Below are 19916 nucleotides of genomic sequence, written 5' to 3'. Positions count from 1 at the left end.
TGGTGAGAAGGAACATGGAAACCAGGCTGGCAGGAGGAAGGGGTAGACCTTCTGCTCTTCCTGCTCCTGTTTCTGTTCCTCCTCTTCTTCCTCCAGCCCTGTTCCCCAAATGCCTCCTTTGCCACTGAAACCTTCATGGATGTTCACAAATTTTGTGTGTAAAATTCACATAACATTATGAAAATATGGTAAAATTTATCTGCATAATTTTGGTATTAACTATACAAAATTTATTTAGAGATAATTTTATATAATATTTATATACTTAAAAAAAAAAAAAAAGTGGGAGGCAGGATGGAGAACTTGATGTTTCCTGTTTGCCCTCTACAGCTGGTCACTGTCATGCTCTCTCAAAATCTCTGCTGGTCAGAGTGACTCTGAGATACACACAAGCCTCTTTTCCCAGCCTGGCAGTCAAAGGAGTCAGGATTCTTCTGTTCTGGTTCTCAAGGTTGTTTATTTGCTGTTACCTATAACATTCTTTCTCTGACCCACCAAGGTCTGTCTGGCAGGTCAGGCTGTGGCACACTGGCCATCTCAGAGGTGGTGTTATCTTTTATACTAAAACCCACGTGTACATTATTTACAATAACTTTCCAATACCTATCGTCTATGTTAGACAGTGTGTTCCTACTCTAAACCAATCCAAAAGTGCCACCATCACAGCAGAAGATAGAAGCTAAGAAGAAGAAGAAGAACTGGACACGCCCAGATTCCTCCATCTTGCCTCCTGAACCCCCATTCTAAAAACCCCAAAAATCTATTTTTCACCTTGTGACAAACTAACTATTATTCTACTTAAACTCTCTTGGCTTGTAATTCTTCATATAAAGGTTGATAACTGTTTTTTTCATGGGTTAAAATCAAAGGCAGAGGTGTCTTGGGCTTTGTGCCAAGGTCTCTGACCCCCTTGACAGGGTCTCAAGTCCTCCAGGGCAGCCAGAGGAATTTCCTGGGTTCCAACAGTGCTCCACTGAGGAGCTCCTGGAGGCTGAATTTCCTTACTCAGCTTCATCCCTGCCTCCATGCAACCTCTCTGCTGGGCACACTAATGGGAACCTATGGAAGTGGGCATCCAGCAGCTTGGGGACACAGACCTAAGGACACTTCTTTAACTCCAGGTTTGCTTCAATAAAAAAACAAAGCTGTTTAAGTGCTTTGGTCCAAATTGATAGCATTAAAAAGTGGGGAAAGCTACCTCAGCAAGCCTTTGCCTTTCTTTATGGTTGGGATCCCAGAGCTCTGCTTTGCCATGAAAAGTTTTCTAATTCCCTGCCTCCATCCAGAGCAGGGTCTGTTCCATCCATACCTGCAGTGCTCCTTGAACCAAGAAGCCTTCATCTCATGTGGGGACTGAACTATTAGAGGCTGCCTACAGAGCACCAGAACCTGGCCCCAGTAATGAAATGAAAGTGAAAATGGTAATTAAGCTTTCCTGACGAGAAAAAAGACAGACTCGAAGGAGCTGAACATAAAAAGAAAATAACAAAAGCTCTGTCAAAATGTACTACACTATTTTTAGCTTTTCTTTTTTTTCTGGGGACAATAACTTTGCATTAATGTAGTGTCTTCCATATATTGATCAATTAAGGGTTCCTCTACCAGCCAGAAATATTATTGTCATCCTAAAGATGTGAAGAGTGCTGTCTTGGCCAGACAACACCTCCTGAACCAGGGACAGAGCCCAGTTTTTGAAAATTCCACATCCTGAAGTTCCCTCACCATGGTGTCCCTCCCTTTCTTCCATCCCCATTCAAAGAAATATTAAATTGCAAGACACTAAACTCAAGCAGCCTTAATGCAATAACCTCCCAGAATTATTACCAGGGGAAAGGAGAGACGGGGACCTTCATGGATGTCCATTATCATACAATCACAGAATCATAGAATTGTTTAGGGTGGAAAAGACTCCTAGGACTTCTTTGGCCTGCTCTGTAGGTGGGTGATGTGTTGCAGAAGGAGGATGAAGCAGGGATGTGGGGAGGGATGGAGGGAGCAAATCCCTGCTGTCCAGGACCCTGAGATCCTGCTCTGGTGTCTGCAGCTCTGAGAGTCAGGGAGGTCTCACCTCTACATCTGTCCTTCAGCTCCCACACTGAGAAATCATAGAACCACTCTAAAAAATGGGCTGGGCTGGAAGGGACCATAAAAAGCATCTGGTTCCACCCCCCTGCCATGCTCCCTCCTATTTAATGATTTATTACTGGTCCTGTAGGTCTGTCCTGGGTGCCAGCCCAATGCTGCACTCCCGACCAAGGCCCCAAATCTTGCTCCTCTGTGCCACAGTGGTCAATCCAAACCTCTGCAGAATGGCTCAATATGGACAATCCCCCAAATGGATTAAGGAGACAGAGAAAGAGTGCAAGGGAAGAGTTGTGGGGATTCACCTGCTGTGGCTCCAATGCCTTTACTAAAAGTAGCTGGAATTGAGGTGTTGAGGAAGGAATAGTACACAACAGTCAGCTCTGTGGGCTGGTTTAAAACCCAGCTGAGATATGAAACCCACTCAAGGCTGCTCCCCTTCCCCCCCTCCACCTCTTCTGATAATGGAGGAACACTGGCAGAAATTATAGATCAGAACCCAAATTTACTGAAAAATCACAATAACCACGAGAATATTCTTAAAAGAATGCAGAAAAGAGAGATTTTTACCCACAAAAGGTGGGTATTCACCACCAAACAAAAACACTTCCTGAAGAGAGTGTGGGGTGTAGAATAGACAGGGCTAAAAAAACAGGACACTGTAAAAAACCCCAGAAGGATAACACATTGCATTTAATAGTAGCTTTCCAATGAGTAGAAATTAATATTTTAAAGGGAGAGTGGGGATACTCACAGGAATGATTTCACTATTATTTTGAACAACACTGGAGCTTTCTGTTTTTGTCAGGGATTGTCTGTTATTTGCACAGTGCCTAAAGCTGCTTCTCTCCCCTGGCCAGAGCCATTATGGAAATAATGAGAAGAACAACAGCGGCCACCGTGCTCTGTATGCTAATGGCCCTGAGCCGAGGTGAGGGAGGGTTACAGAGTGCTGGCAAAGATGAAGGGAGAAGAACAACAAGGTTTGGAGATGACAGGAACGTTTCATGATAACTGCATAAACAGTGGGGAGCTGACAGGCCAAAACTTTGGTGGAGAAGCAAAATCCTGCTGCAGGGATACATTAGAGAGACAACGAATGCGGCACACAGTGGTGGAACTGCTGGAAAAAGAGAATGTCATAAGGAGAATTTGTATTTTTCCACATTTGTCTTTCTTTTTCCCCCCCTTTAATCCTTAAGAAGAAGGTGGAAAACAAAACATCCTTTCTCTGAGAAAGGAAGAAGAGGGTTTTTTATTGGTGCCACAAGAAACAGGCTGTGAATGTGAAATTCTTCAGGACAAAGATGATCAGCAGACTGTGGGGTTGTGTGAGCTGATAAAACTGATGCATTCAGGACACACTGCACTGGAAATAAAAGAGAAGCATTTAGTAGGATCACAAGTAAATTAAATGAAAATTAAAGCCAACCCGTAAGATGTGATGTTTCATTCTGCACTGTTCAGGAGGGGTATACCAGAATCCCACACAAAAGAAAGGTTTTACCAAAAGGCAGGATGCTGCTTAGCCCTGCTCTTTCCTTTGCCTTTTGAAGAACCTGTCCCATGGGGCACCCAGGATTGTAAGAAAAAATGGGCAAATCTGAGCAATTTTAGCAGATGCAAAGATGTTCATAAAGGCAAGAGAACAATAACTGAGCAGGGGCCATGCCCAGAGGGGAAATGGCACTGCCCTGGCCCCACTAAATTCTCTTTTCATCCCTCATGCTGTTGCTTGGGAATGTGTCAAAGCCATGATAAGGGGAGGTGTCTGGAATTTTGTGCCGGGGAGTCAAAATGTTTTTTGATTTTATGAGGGATCTTTGTAGAGGGACCTTGTTCAATATATTTCCAAGAAACATAAACAAAGTAAAACTCCCTGTTACCCAGAATCCTCCCAAGAACACTAATTTATGATGTTCTGTTGATTTTTCTCTGAAATTTCCCACTTGTGTTTACTGCTTCCACCCCACAATACAGCAAACCTCTGTTGCCCCTTGCATTCCTCTGGGATGAGTCCAGTTCATGCAATCAGGCTGCTTTTCCTGGCATATCTATTGCTTAAAGTATTTAAAAAAAAAAAAAAAAGTAAGTTGCTTCTTCATACTCAATTGAAATAGCTAATCTATTTGATTACTAATCAAATAGGATATTAATAAAATTTGAATATTTATCTATTTGACCCCTCTGTGAGGTGACTCTCATCAGCCCCACCCAGCAGCTCTGCAGTCTCAGCACCCCTCCAGCTCTCCTGTCAGTCAGCAGCTCTTGCTCCAGGCATCCACCTGGGGCAGATGCTGCTGGAGGCAATGCCAGACAGGTCCTGCAGCTAAGCACAAGCCCTGCTGTCTTAGTGGAAAGCATGCAAAATGCATTCTTTGGAGATGGTTTTATTCCAGATTTTTTTTTTTTTTTTTTGTGTGTGTGAATAGCTTTTCAAACCCCCTTAATACAAAAATCCAACAGTGTATGTCTAAAAAAAAATGAGTGTGAAGGCAACAGTTCTATGAAGCTAATAGCTTTCCCTCATTTCTCCTCCAAGTCACTCCAGATTGGTAGGAGGACCAGGAGTTGGAAAAGAGCTGGAAGAACCTTCCTAGGCTGGTCCTGAGGCACCCAAGCCAAACCCACCTTGGTGCACCTGGAAGATAATTTGGAGCAGGTTTTGGGCTGGCAGCAGTTGCCATCTGTCCTAGGTTGACTATATGATGCTTTTATCCCCAGTCATCTCATTCCGTTTATGCTGAATAGTAAGTTTTGCACCTTTAAGATTTGCTTCAAAGATTGAGGGGGGGAGAGGAGGCACGCAGTTTGTTTTCAGACACTGAACTCACTCCTACACATTCCTGCTCCTGGACTGCGTGGTTCTGCGGATGAACAGACGGTGGGACAGGGCTCTCTTTTTTTTTTTTTTCTTGCTTTCTAGTTAGTTTAGCTAGCTGAGGCAAAGAAGTTTCCTGGACTGTGCTTTTTATTTCCTTTTTCCCCTTTCTCTGGACCTGTTCACACCTGCTCTGGACTGAACAACCATAAGAGCACCAGCAGCTCTCATCGGTGGGCCGGGCCTGGGCCACGGCATTTCCAGTGCCAGAGGGACTGATAAGAGACTGAGTGAGCTGAACTGGAATCTGGGGAGGGGACTTCCTGGGTTTGTCATCTCCTTTGGAGCAGCAAGGGGTTTTATTGTTTAAGTTTTCTTGTTTAATAAACAGGTTTTTTTCCACTTTTCTCCGAGGAAGTATTTTCTCCTGGACCAGTTGGGGGAGGGGTGGTAGAATCCGATTTCCTAGGGGGGCCCTTTGGGGGTTCTCTCCCAAATTTGCCCTGAACCAGGACACCATCCTTGTGCCTGCAGGGCCCAAGGAGACACCTTGGGCTCTGTTCACTGCACCACCACGCAGAGATGGATGGACATGGCCAGGTCTCTAATGTGGCCCCTGGGGAGCAGAAAGCATCACCTGATCTTCCAGTCGGTACAACTCAGAGGTTTAAATATTAATTATTTTTATTCTGGGATCTCTCTTACTTTTAAACAATGCTTTTTTTTTTTTTTTTTAAATTATTTATTTTTTTAATTGCATGGGTTTAATCACTTCACAGAGAAGTGCTGAAGACTCTGCTGTCCCTTGACCCTCAGCCACGAGCTGGGGACCAAGAGAGCTGAAAGACTGAGCCCCCTAAAGAGCAAATGTTAGAAAGAACTGATTTGGAAATAAATTGACTGAAAAATCTTTATTGCTAAACACAGCACATGAAGTAAAAGTAAAAGAAGAACACAAATGGGGTGGGAAAATTTTCGAGCCCTCAGAAAATTACTTTTCTGCCTACTGAAATGTTTCAACAGATACATTTAACCCAGCCTTTCTTTGCATACTGAGACAACTCAGAAAATACTTCCTGACATGGATAAGACTTCCCCCTAATGCTCCTTATTTAGTATCTTCTTTATAACCAGATTTATAGCAGCAGTCCCATGAAGATAACCCTTAATGTGATGATTAGGGCAGATTTATTATTCAAGCCTAGCCCATCTTCTCCCCTTTTGCCAGTAATTTGGTGGCATACAGAGCTGAGATTGATGCTCTGCTTAAGCATGCAGCTAGTACAAGTCTCAATTACTGAAATGAGCTATTGAGAAAAGTTTAGGAAGCTTCCCCATGCTCCTCATCATCTTCTAAAGAGTCAAAGCTCTCATCAAGAGAAAGGGTCGGCTCTTCCTCATCTCCCTTTAGGTCGTGCCATCAGATTGCAGCTGCCCAGTCAGGTTCCCCTTAGAGAGAACAGCCCATTCCAAATTTACAGTGTGCCAGGGAGCTGCCAGCTCCAGCGTGGCACAAATTAACAGCATCTCACACCACCAGCAGGAAACAAGGCTATTCTTTGGAGCTCTTCTTGCTGGGGTATGAGCAGACCAGCAATGACAAAAGGCAGATGGGCAGGTCAGGAGCCAAACTTCCACTGCCCAGAGGCAGCTCCAGGCTTCTCCATAGCTCTGGTGGGACTGTGAAACCTCTAAGGAATGCACAGAGGGTTCTGTAAGCTGCTGCAGGGGCTGGGGAAGCTCTGTTGTTTCCTCCTTGCAGCTGTGCAAAGGGCTGAGGGCTGCCAACATCTCTGTCTGGCCAGGGCACTTCTCCTGGCAGAATTCTGGGAAGAGCAAGCACCTGCACCCCGAGGAGTGATTGACAAACTCTGTCATCCACTGCAGCTGAGATGCTGGCCCATGCTGCTGGCTGTAAGGTTTGGTCTTTCACCTTTTGAATGGACTGTGAAAAAGTGCAATAAAAAGTACAACAAAAGAATTGTTTTCCCCTCAAAAAAGAAGTTTTCCCTGTCTCATGCATCAAAGCTGCTGTTTTGCAACTCTGCCATGTTTGCTGTGCCATCCTTTCTCTTTTCTGAGACTCCTCAGAGGCTTGTTCTGAAAATCTGGCAAGACAACAACTGATCTCACCAGGGTTGCATAGTTTGTCTCTCTCCTCCTGTGTTATTGTAGATAATTAGGCAAAACTTAAAACAGTGAGGTTGTGTGGTATTGACAAGGGATCTTTGAAGGTTTTTTTCTCCACCTGGCTTTTTTTTTTTCTCCAACTGAACATCATTTTGAGTACAAACAAGCTTGAAACACTCCTCATCGCATGTGAAGGCGATTTTAAAGATTCCTGCAACAGCAGGTCTCTGCAATCCCACGAGGAATCCTGCAATGCTTTTCCTCACCCAGTCCTGGTGGAGTGGAGTACCTGTTCACTTGAAAACCAAGTGAGCACTATTGGAATAAAATCACAGTATTGCTGGGTGGAACGTGCCTGGGCTCGTCCGGCCCTTGCTCTGGACCAAAGGCGGCAGCTGTGGTGTTTCACCTCAGAGACACCTTTGGTGGCTGGAAGTTGCAGTTAGGCACTCGGAATGAGTCCAGGCATGGTAGAAACTCAGTTTACCTCTAGTGGAAAAGGTTCAGGCGACGGTGAAGAGGAAAGGGAGCGGATTCCGCAGGAGGGTTAAATCCAGAATTTATTCCAGGATCACAGAGCTCTGAATCTTGGTAACAACTCCAACAGAATACCAACCGCATGGTCTCCGTGACTTTTAAGCTCACAGGGAGGGGGGAGGGAAAGGATAGGTGAGCCACTAACCAGGTGGGAGGGGGAGAGTCTCAGGGGACAATGACACCTGGACAGGCCAAGGACCCCAGGTCTGAGAAGCATCTTTTGAACTTCTGCCAATCACACGACGCCCTTGCTGGTATGCGGGGCTTGACGGACATCACTTCGGAAAGGGGGCAAGGGGGAGGGGAAGGAAGAGGTTGGCACACCTGAGAAGGAACTGGGACAGGATATTGCTTCACACCGCAACAGAGCACCAGCTCCCTGAGGTGGGGAAACACCCAAGAAGACATTGAGAGGCCACAAACACAGGTATGGACACACAGATGTCCCTTGCTTGATCCAGCCTTGGAGGGGAAGGACGGCAGCTGAGCAGTTGTGACTTGGCCACTGCTCACCACGGTGCCACTGCTGGGCACAGTGACACTGCTGTCCCCCCAGGGGCTCTGGGGGTGCAGGGCAGGGCTGGCAGTGTCAGCAGGGCTGCAGCTCCAGTTCTAATGCGGGCTCTTGAGCTGCAGCACACGAGGGGTTTGCAAGCAGCAAACAAACACGTCCAGTCTTACGTCACCGGTGCTGGGGGGTGCTGCCAAGCAGGCACAGCTTAAAATCAGTCAGGCAGCAGCATGAAATACTCAGTGCTTCCACTTGCCCCTGCTCAGCATCCATGCTGGGACAGACACAGGACGTGTGGGAAGGGTGAGGGAGACAAAGGAACTGCTCTGGCACAGCCTCCCATGCTTGGCCAGGGCTGTCCTGACTCCAGGGAACAGCTGGATCCTCAGCCTCGGCTTTTAGCTCAACCTCACCCAGCACTGGGGACAAGTCTGCAGCTCTGACAAACTGCTGTGCCTGTGGTTACAGAAGCTGCTGAGGCCCTGCATTTCTTTCTGGGCCCAAATATAGGGTCAGCTGGGAGCTACAGCTCTGTGTTCCAGTAGAAACCATATCCCAGCCTGGAGCGGGTTGGTAGCAGCATCCCACAGTCTGCTCAGGGGCCAGATTCATTCCTGGAGCAATGCCTTTACCTCTGGTGTCCATGGGCAGCATCTCAGCTGGACCTGAGGCTCCTCTGAACCCTCTCCATATCAAGCCTGTGCTGTTACTGAGGTGATTTTTATTCTCTCTTAGGAAATACCAAGCTCTGAAGAAATCTGCCCTAAAAGAAGAGAGATTCTGATTAGGTATAAGGAAGAAATTTTTGATGGTGAAAGTATTGAACCACTGGAACAGGTTGCTCAGAGAGGTGATAAATGCCCTATCCCTGGAAATTTTTGAGGTCAGGTTGGATGGGGCTTTGAGAAACCTGGTCTAGTGGAAGATGTCTCTGCTTACTGCAGGGGGTTGGACTAGATGGCCTTTATGGGTCCCTTCAGAGACCAGCTATTCTGTGATTCTATGATTCTTTGGAATTCTGACTTCAGCCAAGAGTTGGAAATACTGAAACATGCAGTTAAAAATTAACTTCCCTCGGTGAAGTTTGCTTTGAGACTGAAATGCCAGAGGACCAGCTGGGATAGGCTGGAGATGAAGCCAATAGTTTTCCCCAACGACTGCATTTGGAGCAAAACTCTGCTCAAGGGTCCTTGTGGAGCAAACTGCAGATCCCCAAGTCCAAGGGAATTGGAGAATTTCATGATCCTTCAATGGGGGAAGTATTGTGTCCTAGCCAGGACGGGAGTGTTAGGAGTGATTTTAGCAGAATACTCTGGGTGATGCTTGAGACACTTGGAAAATCTGTGTTTGAAAAAGCCAAGGCACCACATTGTCTAGCAGCAAAGCAGGGGTGGGAGGAGAAAGGCCAAGGCACACACTGCATCAAAGCACCTCAGCAGTCTTTGAATTTGCTGTGCAGTGAAACTTTTCCTTGAAGGTTCAGATTTACAGGGATCAAAGACAACAATCTACTCAGGATTTTTCCAAGATGCTTGAATACTTTCTCATCCCTGTTAAACACCTGTTTAACTGGCCCTTAAAAGGAGACATTAAGGTTTAAGTGCGTGCCAGAGAATTATTCCAGTGAAACTCCTTAGCTTCATCCACAAAAATAGGAAGCAATGATAATGATGAGAGAAGATGTGTTCAGACAGAGAAGAAAGATGGACCAAACCCAAAGCCTTACTAAACCACCTGAAATCACAGCCTCTGCAGCCTGCATCTTCTGGCATAGGAAGAACTGAGATTATAGGCAGACTTCTGTTTCTATTAAGTGTAGATCCAACTGTTCATGTGTTTTATACTTTTGAAAAAGCAGACTTAGGATAGGGTCATGGGCCATAGGATCCTTAGGGTTTTACCTAATGAATTTCAGTCTAATCACATCAGCCATGCCAATTCACCCCAGATGAAGCTGTTTTACACAAAATACAAACATCTCCTTCCTTGCCTTCTCTGTAGCCATGTTGTAGCTGGAAATTCCAATGGTTTGGGGTTGACAAAGCTTTGACTGACCACTCAGAGGTTAGAACTGTGCTGAACATGGCAATTCAGGTCCAGTAGCTCTGCCTTGTCAACTATCTTGAGCAGCCTGGACTGATTTCTGCATTTTATATGCTCAGCATCATTTGCTGTAAGTTTTCCTCTTGGTGATCAGTAGACAATTCCCCAATGGGACACTGCTCTCTATTTCCTTGGAGAAAATGAAATTTTTGGACTGAAAAAGGAGGGAAAAGCCACTTTTTCAATATTATTATCTGTCATTAACTATGAAGCACAGTGGCTGTTGTAAATCCCAAGTCTTAGATTCTCTCTGCCTCCCTTGTAAGTGCTACACAGAAATGTAAGAAAGAGGAGGGTTCCTGTCCCAGTGATTCCAGTAATTTATAGAACAGGTAGAATACAAGAGGTGGGTAAAGCTGGCAGACTTAATTGCTTGCAAGTTAGAGGCATTTAAAATGGAGACAAGCTATTGTGAAAGAGAGAATCTGTACTAATCAAGCAAAGAAAAATTTCCAAGACACCCATAAAAACTGGTGCAACAGAGTGATATTTTGTCAGTAGAAGGAGAAAAATACTGGCAATGATCTAGCACCAAAAATACAGATATCTGGACTTCAAAAGTATTGGGTTATTCATCCAAAGTATCTTTACTTGGATATCCCCCTGTGGAATGTGGAAAGAGCTGTGAAATACAGAGAGGTTCTTAACCAGTAGTTGTGATATTTCTTCCAAAAATATGCCCCAAAACAAAACACGCCCTTAAACACTGCAGTTTTCTATAAATGAAAAAATGAGGACTTGTAACATCTAAACATTGTGGAGAAAAGTTAAATTTTCATTTTGGAAGCTGCCTAAGTTCCCAATGAGAACAAACACCTGCTGAAAAGAAAGAGAGAACAAAACCAAAAAACCCCCCAAAACCTCAAAGAATTTCTGCTGAAAAGTAATTTTAATGGAAAAAATCACGGCCAGAAGGTGCCTGTAAAACTCAGCCTTGACTAAAGAAGAGTGTAAACCTCTATCTTAGAAATGAAAAAAAAGGGAAAAAAAGGAAAAAAAAAAAAAGAAACCCCAAAAAATGCCAAAGAAGTTCATCTGGAAGAGGTGGCTGTTGACCATGTCCACATTTTGTGCAACCATACAATAAAATGATGTATGTCTGCTACCTCTGGCAGTTTGGGATGCCACAGGAGCTCAAGAATTTGGGTCACACTGAAGGAATGTCTCCAAATGTGGCCAGGAAAGCAGGCAGAAAACTAGAGGGCTTGAAAGGGGAGGACAGGTTGATGAACTCCAAACCAGCTTTTTTCCTGCCCACATAATACAGCATTTCTGCCATAAGAGATCTGTGAGTATTTCTGGTAGATTTGGGTATAAAAGGAAAAGGATACAGGGTGTGCCAATTTGGAAGAAACCACTAGCATGTTATTAAATATTTAACCTTCCAAATTTAATTTGTTAAATCCACTGGGAGCCGTTTCCAGATTGTTTGCAGTGTGCTCTGGGATCCATTCCAGGTGAGCAGTGACTTTAGCCCTGCTTGCTTACCCTCCCTCGGGGCAGAAGGGACAGCATGGAGTGATGAAGGGTTTGAGCTCCTTTTCAGCTCTCCCTTTGTAGGATAAATGGCTCTGTTTCCCAGCTGGTTGTAAAACCAAGTCACTGCAGTGTGGCTGCTCTGATTTACACCAGCTGAAGGCCTGGCCTCCAGTTTGGAGCAAATGGGCTCCCAGTTTAATTACTTCATCCCTGCTATGGTATTCATAATCTGGGAATAAATTTTATGGTGCTAAGTAACAGCAACACTGAAGATTTTGTCACATGCATGACAATTAATGTATGGTGCATGGTATTTCTGCTCCCCCTGCGTTCCCTTTTAAATGATGCCCCTTGTGATTTGAATTTCAAGGAGTATTTCTCCTAGTATTTCTCATTATTGATGGTGACTGCTCTCAGGAGCAGCTCAGTGCTGCTTTGTTGGCTCATCAGTTTTGATTCCATGCCCAGATGCTAAGGACAGAAGCATGCAATTAATTTGGAAGCACAACCCTTGACTGACTTCAGTTGGGAGATTTTTCTTGAACACCAGAGCCCTGACATGTCCCTGAGCACCTTTAGTATTGTCTCTACATGGAAAATGTCTCCCTTTTCCACTACAGATCTCTTTCCTGAGAAGAGACCTCAAAATTCTGCTATATATGCAAATATATATTGTAATATACAAAGAGACCAGCAGAGAATCACAAGTTGTAGGTGATCCCTTCGTTGTAGGGAAAAAGAGATCTCAATTTTTGGGACTGATGAGTAAGGTGAAAAGGAGTTTGGGATCCAGACCTCTTCCCATGAAGGACAAGAGACAAAAAGCTGCCTTTTTTCCAAGATCATGCTTAAAAAAAAAAAAAAAAAAATTTCCTGGAATGGTAAGGGTCTTTGAGGCTCCAGACTTGCTGAGGAACTTCCCTGTACTCATCCCAACCCATGCCCTGGTGCTCTGAGCCAGAAAGTTCTGGCTAGACTAGGACAAGAGGAGCATGCCTGCCTCAAAACTCTCCATAGTCAGAGCAGGATGCCATGCTGGGAGCTAAGGCACTAGGAACACAAGCTCCTAGGCTTTCTGCATCACACAGGACATGCAGAGAATCTCCAGAGTACCTCTGGGGTATTTGTTAGGACATTTGCTTCGGGAAAAACCTGTCCTCTCTCTTAAGAAGTTACTCCATGTGAAAAAAAACCCACTCATCATATAAAAAGACAGGTAAGCACAGGGAAATTAATAAGAAAAATAAATTTATGTTCCCCTCTGCAATTCAGTCAGTTAATTCAATGAGCATTCCTGGCAGCTAGGTATTTTTCAGCCAGATGGATTCATTCTTTCAGTGGACCTAGTGAAATGTTGTGGGGCCACTGAAGAGTATTCAAGCCATTTCTCCTAGGCTACACTGTTTACAAGCCATGGTGCCCTATTCTTCTAGCCTGTCTCCTCCTTTGCCCTTCCACATGTTTTTGTACCAGTATCTTTCCCCTCTCCACCTGGGAAATCTGACTGGTTCTCATGGAGCTGTCTGGAACTTTCCTCAGTTTCTGGCTCTTGTTCTCTCTCAGGTTCAGGACCCTCTCTTGCTGTGCCCAGTGGTTTTTCCATGTTCTGTCCAGGTAGACAACGCCGAGGCCAGGCCCTAAAACTGCCTCCATGCCTTAACAGGTCTGCAGGCTCTTGTCAGGCATCCTGAGGAGCAGTGGGAATGTGTCCTTACTGGGGGAGATGCAGCAGGAGACTGGAAGCGGAAATCTGAACTCCTCTTCATTTTGGCAGCCTGTTAGTGCAGGAAGAAATAGGAATTTTCTTTTGGTTTTGCCAACACCAAAGCATTTTTCTAATGTTACAGGACAGGCACTGTCTAGTTTGAATCTGAAGGATGATGGAGAATTTGGAACCCATCATGTCCTTTGTGCACAGCTGCTGTTGAGGCTTCTAAGCTGTGGGGCTTCACCCACACTGTGTAGGCTGCAGGCAGCAAGAAAAGAGCCTGGCATTCTCCTGAAATCATAATTGCCAAGGTGGGAATCACACACAGAAGACTCAGCTCGGCATCCTCCTGCTTCCAGCTGCTGCCCCAGGGTGTTGCATCTCCCACAGATGACTTGTGCTGAGTCCCTTGGCACTGCCTGGATGATCCAGGGCTTCTCCACTAATGCCCGATAATCTTTCTTTAAGGGGGTAAACCAACTCAGTGTGACAATCTGAAATCCATTTAATTTAACTTTACCCATCAGCAATTAATTTAACCCATCAGCATGCCCAGATATAAATCCAGGTCTGAGATCCCCTACAGGACTGGGTGCCTCCAACTCCTGCTTTTACTGTCCTGGCTACAAAAAGTATCAGGTTTTTGGGGAAAGTACTCTCTTACCATGTTTATACACAGGTTCCTCCATACTGGGTGCCTGTGCAATCCATAATGGGTCAAATTTCATGGCACTCAGCTCCAAAAAAGTGCCTGATTTCAACAAAGCAGTTTCACCATGGATGAAAAGGCATTAAAGGTGAGATGGTAGATAACTCAGGAGAGCCTTACTTGTGGCATTCACATTCTTTGAACAAGATTCCTTCACTCAGGGGTTTTCTCCTGGGAAGCTGAAAGGCAGCAAGAGGCCTCAGAGGAAAGGAAAACAATTTTATCTCATTTGCTTCTCCTGTGTTGTGCTCACATGTGGAATGTGTTTGGAGATTGCTTACCCACAGGTAATTGTTCCATTGGATTCTGGTGTGAGTTGTTTTCACTCTTTGGCCAATTGGGGCCAAGCTGTGTTGGGACTCTGGAAAGAGTCCCCAGTTTTCATTATTATCTTTTTAGCATTCAGTAAGTATCCTTTGTGCATTCTTTAGTATAGTATAGTATTCTTTAATATAATATAGTATCATAAAGTAATAAATTAGCCTTCTGATAAGATGGAGTCCTCCTCGTCATTCTCTCCCCTCATTGGGGTTGCCTGAATTTACAGTACTAAATCACATCCAAGAGGAAATTTATCATCTCAGATATTTGGCTGACTCGGTTTGAGGTCTGCAGCACCTAAATATTTCACCAGTGGCTGGTTCCTTCCTTTATAAAAAAGTCACAAGGTGGCCTTGGCATGTTTTCTGTCTGACAGATGGCCACATCTCAATTAGCACTCAGCTGTGCCTTTCCTCTCTACCTCCAAAGGCCAGTGCAAGGCAGCACAAAAATGACACAGTTCCCTCTCCCTTGGAGGTGCCCATACTGGTGAAGGAGCCACCTTTTGGACAGGAAAGCACTGGTGCCAGAACTTGCTGTAAGGCTTCCTGGAAGAATCCCAAAAAGTTCAAACCCGAGGGCTACATGCAGTGAGGCAAGGCACAGATGGCAAAAGAAAGGCAGTGCAGGTTTTTTTTCTGAGCCTGTGTCTCTCAGCTCCTGGACAAATGAGAAACTGGGCTGCTTTGGCTGAATTAAAGCAACTTGTCTGAGGCAAAGGAGATACAGGCAACCCTTCCTAGAGACTGGAATATATAAAAGGGTCATGCTGCCCCACTTTTCCTAACAGGTCCCTCCAAATTAATTTAGCACCAGATGCAAAGACCTCCTTCATCCTCCTGGCAGATGATATCTAGCAGCCACTTCTGGTTTAATTAGGCAGACAGTGATTGTGTTTAGATTTTTCCTCTGTTGCAAGTAAGTATGCATATCCAGTTTATAAAGAAGAGTTCAAAGCAATGAAACATTTGATCTTGAGCTAGGCTACATCATTCACTCAGCCAAAAAATAGTATCTTTTGCTTGTCGATTTGCTGTGAATACAGAATAAGAAAAAAACGTGCTCAGCTTGGCTTAATCCAAACTCTCATTTTTATTCTGGTTTCAGAACTACCAGCAAACAAATCAACATGAACCTCAGCACCCACACAGCTCAGCCATTCCAGCTAACCAATTTTTCTTTCTCAGAAAGTTAAAAGCACTCCTGGCTACGCCTTTGGGGTTGTATCCAATTACATAGATTGGATTCTTTTTGCCTTTGGCAAGAAGGAATTACAGATTTTGGGCTACTTCCTGATTGTTCTGTTCCATCACTCTGAATTACAATCAAGCTACATATGGTTGAGACCATACCAATAATTCTGGTGGATTTTTGACTGACAGAACCCACGAGACAAAAGCCCTGCACAACTTGGAGCACGGGGTCCTGGGGCCTAGTTGTGCCCTCTAAGTGATGAGCAGTACTTTGGGTATTGTAGACCTAAAGGTTATTATTTTTATTCTGTAAATTCCAGCTCTCAGCCTTTCTCCAAAACCTTCACCTTTCCATCCCCTCCATCTCTTTCTGCTAGCTGTGCCCCACAGGAAGATTTAGCAGGAGTGCAGTGAAAGATTTAAGCTGGGTTTTCCTGCCAGAAGGAGGAAGTTTCTCTGCGGTGATCTAGAAAATCTGGGCTCCAGTCTGCTACTGAGAACAGGCAGGAGGAGCAGCACCCGGTGTGTCCTCCCTCCATCCCTCTCCGGTGATAGGTGGTGCTGCTGCTCTTCCTACAGACCACCAGCGCTCTTGCAACGCTCTGCCCTTCCACTTTCTCACTCGTGGCATCCTGAGCACGCATCATATTATCCCTGATTCTGGCTTTGGGCAGCTGAGGACCACAGTGAAACGTGACTCTCCCACGAGCGTTTTAGCACATCAGTGGGTGCAGCAGTTAATGGTTCTCCTGAAACCCTGGAATGCTGGCTAGCACAGAGCTGTTCCTGCAGCACTGGGTGTGTGGCTCCCAGACCAGGACTCTCTCCTGCTCTCACTCTGTGCTGGTTCCCATGTGGTTTGGCCCTGGGGCTTTCCGAGCAGCTCTGTCTCCAAGGACTCTCCCAGGCTGTGGTGCAGGGCACCCAGGGGACCGAAGATCAGGACTGTGTGACTCCCCAGCCAGGTGCTGTTCCGTAGGGAGCTTTCACTGAAGGCAGGGGCCACTTGTTGGGTCAGCACTAGCCCTCTAACAGCCCTGCTCAGTGACCTGTGGTGATGTCATTTCCCTGGAGCTGTAGTGATATATGCCTGCAAAGTCTCATCCCTTCTTTGCCTCCTACAAACCTCCATTTGGTAAGAAAAGCTGTTTGTACATCTCTGGTCATTTCTGCTTCCAGGTAGCATTTCCTTTTTGACATCCTGCCTTGATGGCTCCCAAATCCCTAGCTCCTCTCAGGCAGAAACTGAAGGACCATGGAGGCTCACAAGCCATCATGGGCTGCCCTGCTCCAACAGCCATCAGACCCAGGGAGGTGCACTTCCTTCCTCCCCACCTTTGCCCCTTTCAGATATCTCTTTGTGTTGATGCCTGTCAGTGCAGCACTTTGTGCTTCTGTCTGCACAGCAGCTTTCCTGCTGAGGTGCATCTCCATCAGCTGTGGAGGAAAGCCCCTTTAGAAACAAAAAGAAAGGGTTAGTTACCACTGCTAGACACATGAATCCCCCAGTTTCTTGCCACGAGAAGCTGTGAAATGTGCTGGCACAATGAATTAAGGATGCATTGCACAACCTGGTATTGAGGAGGACTCTCAGTGATACTGCTGCACCTGAAGAGAAACCACCAAATCACAAACAAGCCTGCTGCAGTTCACCTGCCCCACCACAAGCCCCTTACTGTTGCTGTTTGAAGAACTTTCTCCAAAAATCAGCAGGGTACCAGTGAGCTGCAAATACCAAAATCAAATCAGGCACAGTCATCAGCTTTCCAGCAAAAGGAACAGGACAATTTATGGCAAATGTAGTGCCATAGGAGAGTGGCATCATTAACACTAGTTAATTATGAGTTAATTAGTGTATTGGTAAATTCTTAGATTGTTTTGGGCTAGAGAAGAGGCTGCCTTAAAAAAAAGGGAGAAGTATGCCCTGGTCTGTAGCAATGGCTGCAACCCCTGTCATTGTTGGATTGTGATTGCTCCTCTACTTAGATTTTCTTGGTTCTGCTGAAAAATTCAAGTAAACCAAATGAGACCAGATTTCCTCATGGACACAAAGTCCCATGGTCTTCTCAGACTGAAGGAAGAATGTGCTTAGTTTGGTTCAGGGAGAATGGCAAACGCAGAGGAACAGTGTTAGAGGAAATTATTACTTCCCTGACGTCACTGAATCTCACTTTGATAACGTTATGGAAAAAACCCATATTTTGGAAGTGTCAGAAGGGAACAAACTGCCTGGCAGCAAGAAAATTTGACTTGATGATCCAGAAATCCCTTCCCCAGTCCATTCTGCATAAATGAATTTCTTTTTCTTTAAAAATAAATCCCAGCAAATCTGTTTGGATTCCCCCCTATTTCACAAATACATTTGGTCACTGAAAAATGAATTTCAGCAGGAATTCACCATCCATCCAAACAAGCTGGTATCTCCAATCAGTTGCAGTGATGACTGATGAATTTGCACTGTAGGAGCTGAAATACCTTTGGCTGCAAGCCAACCCCTCTTAAAGTTATGTCCCTGTACAAGCAGGATGGAAAGGCCTAAAAGTGTTACTTGGTAAAGACATAATGATGGTAATTTAGAGACTTCTATCCACAAGCAAGTAAAGGTGAAAAACACTCTGGAGAATCAGGGTGATCATAATTTGGGGCTATTTCTTTCTGCTGATTATGTACGAATTGCCTCCCAGTGCCTATTACATTAGGGAAGAAACTGTTTTCTCTAAGATGCAAAACCTCCCTGCACTCCAGATCAACTCAGGAATGAACAAGGGACCAGATATTTAGAAGGAGAGAAAAATCTTCTGTGAATACCACTAATATATACTAAACACGAAGTGAGTTTGGAGCACCAATAAAATTTTGTTGAAGAGAAGAAAGCTGAAGGGCTGGAGAAAAACCCTAAGATGGGATCAAGTTAGTTAACGTGTTTTGAATCTTGAACATTCTCCTTCAGCAAAGATTTGGCATGCCTGCTTTTGGGACTATGAATAAGAAATGATAAGCAAGCAGTGAGAGGCAGAAGCCATAACCCTGAGAGGTGGAGGCAACAAAAATGCACCAGGGCTTTCCATCCTCGTGTCTCTGTCCCTGTAGAGGCAAAGGGAAGCAGTGATCTAAACGGAACATGTGATTTCCCAGCAGCATTTTGAGCCGTGGATGTTGAAGCATCTAGAAAGAAGTGGTGACAGAGAAGCTTTTAGGCAAATGACTTGGCTAGCAGGCCTGTTGGGAATGGAAAGAGGAGTGGATGAGCACGGCATACCCCTGTTACGCAGGATTGTTAGGAGAGCGGGGAACACCCCTCAATGCCGTGGGATGCAGCCCAGTGCGCTCGTCATTACCCTAAGAAATAAAACACAAACATTTAAAGTTCTCCAGACCTGCTGGAGCTTCCCCATGGTCCTGGGGAGCTGTCCCGGGGTGCTGGCAGTGCCCTGGTGGCTGGCGGAGCAGTGCCGGAGTCCCTCGGCGGCAGGGCAAGCTGTGGGGCAGCCGGGCTGGGGCGAGGGGAGCGGTGCCCGCCAGGGCTCGCTGAGCCGCGGTGTGCGGGGAACAGAGGAAGCCTGGCTGGGAAGAAGGCCTGGAGAGGATGAGGAGAGGGAAGAGAGGGGGGTCGGAGAGGGGAGGGCTTTGCCATACTCACCCGGGGCGGGGGTTACACACCGAGGGATGGGAGGCTGTTCCTGCTGCGCTGCAGAAGGAAAGTTGGCCGCGCTGCCGCGCAGGGCTCCTTCTCCTGCCTCTCTCCCTCCGCCTGCATCTCTCTCTCTCTCCCTCCCTCCCTCCCCCTTTTCCTCCTCCTCCTCCCGAGCCCACAGTGCCGCCGAGGCGGTGCAGGCGGCGCAGCCCCTTCTCCGCCGGCGCTGTGCAGCCCCCGGGCCCGGTCCCCGCCGCCACCCCCGCCGCGGGGATGCTGCCGGGCGGAGCGCCCGGGCGCTGAGCCGCCCCTCGGCCGCACCAGCGGGAGCACCGCGCCGCGGGTCACCTTGCAGGGAGGTGAGTGACCCCCCAGCCCACCCCGTCCGATCCCCTCCGGGCAGCGATGCACCAAATGCCCGCTCCGCCGCATCCCCCGGAGCATCCTCCGGAGCGCGGAGCGGAGGCGGGGGCACCGCGGCTCCCGCAGCCGCCGCGGCCGAGGGACTCCGGGGGGAGCGCAGGGAAGCGCGGGGGCTGAGCGGGGCCGCCCGCAGAGGTGCTTCCCTGATGCCCTGCGGAAAGCCCAAATTACCATGCCCCGTCCTGCCCGGCGGGGTCTGGGGGGAGAAGAGGCTTTTCCAGTGCGCGGCGAGATCGGGAACGTTGGAAGGGAAAGTGCGCGCGGG

General features: G+C 46.4%; 1 protein-coding gene across 1 annotated transcript in view; it reads left to right on the top strand.

The window, feature by feature from the left end:
• The first annotated feature begins 19496 nt into the window (after window positions 1-19496).
• The window catches only part of SYNDIG1 (synapse differentiation inducing 1), a 50210-nt gene continuing 49790 nt past the window's right edge, over window positions 19497-19916 (top strand). Inside the window, exon 1 of the mRNA XM_059840789.1 lies at window positions 19497-19587. The gene's annotated coding sequence lies outside the window, so the exon portion shown is untranslated. The remainder of the gene's footprint in view (window positions 19588-19916) is intronic.

This window comes from Haemorhous mexicanus, chromosome 3 (genome assembly GCF_027477595.1).
Source record: "Haemorhous mexicanus isolate bHaeMex1 chromosome 3, bHaeMex1.pri, whole genome shotgun sequence".
Classification (NCBI taxonomy): Eukaryota; Metazoa; Chordata; class Aves; order Passeriformes; family Fringillidae; genus Haemorhous; species Haemorhous mexicanus.
This window is presented reverse-complemented; position numbering and strand designations above follow the sequence as displayed.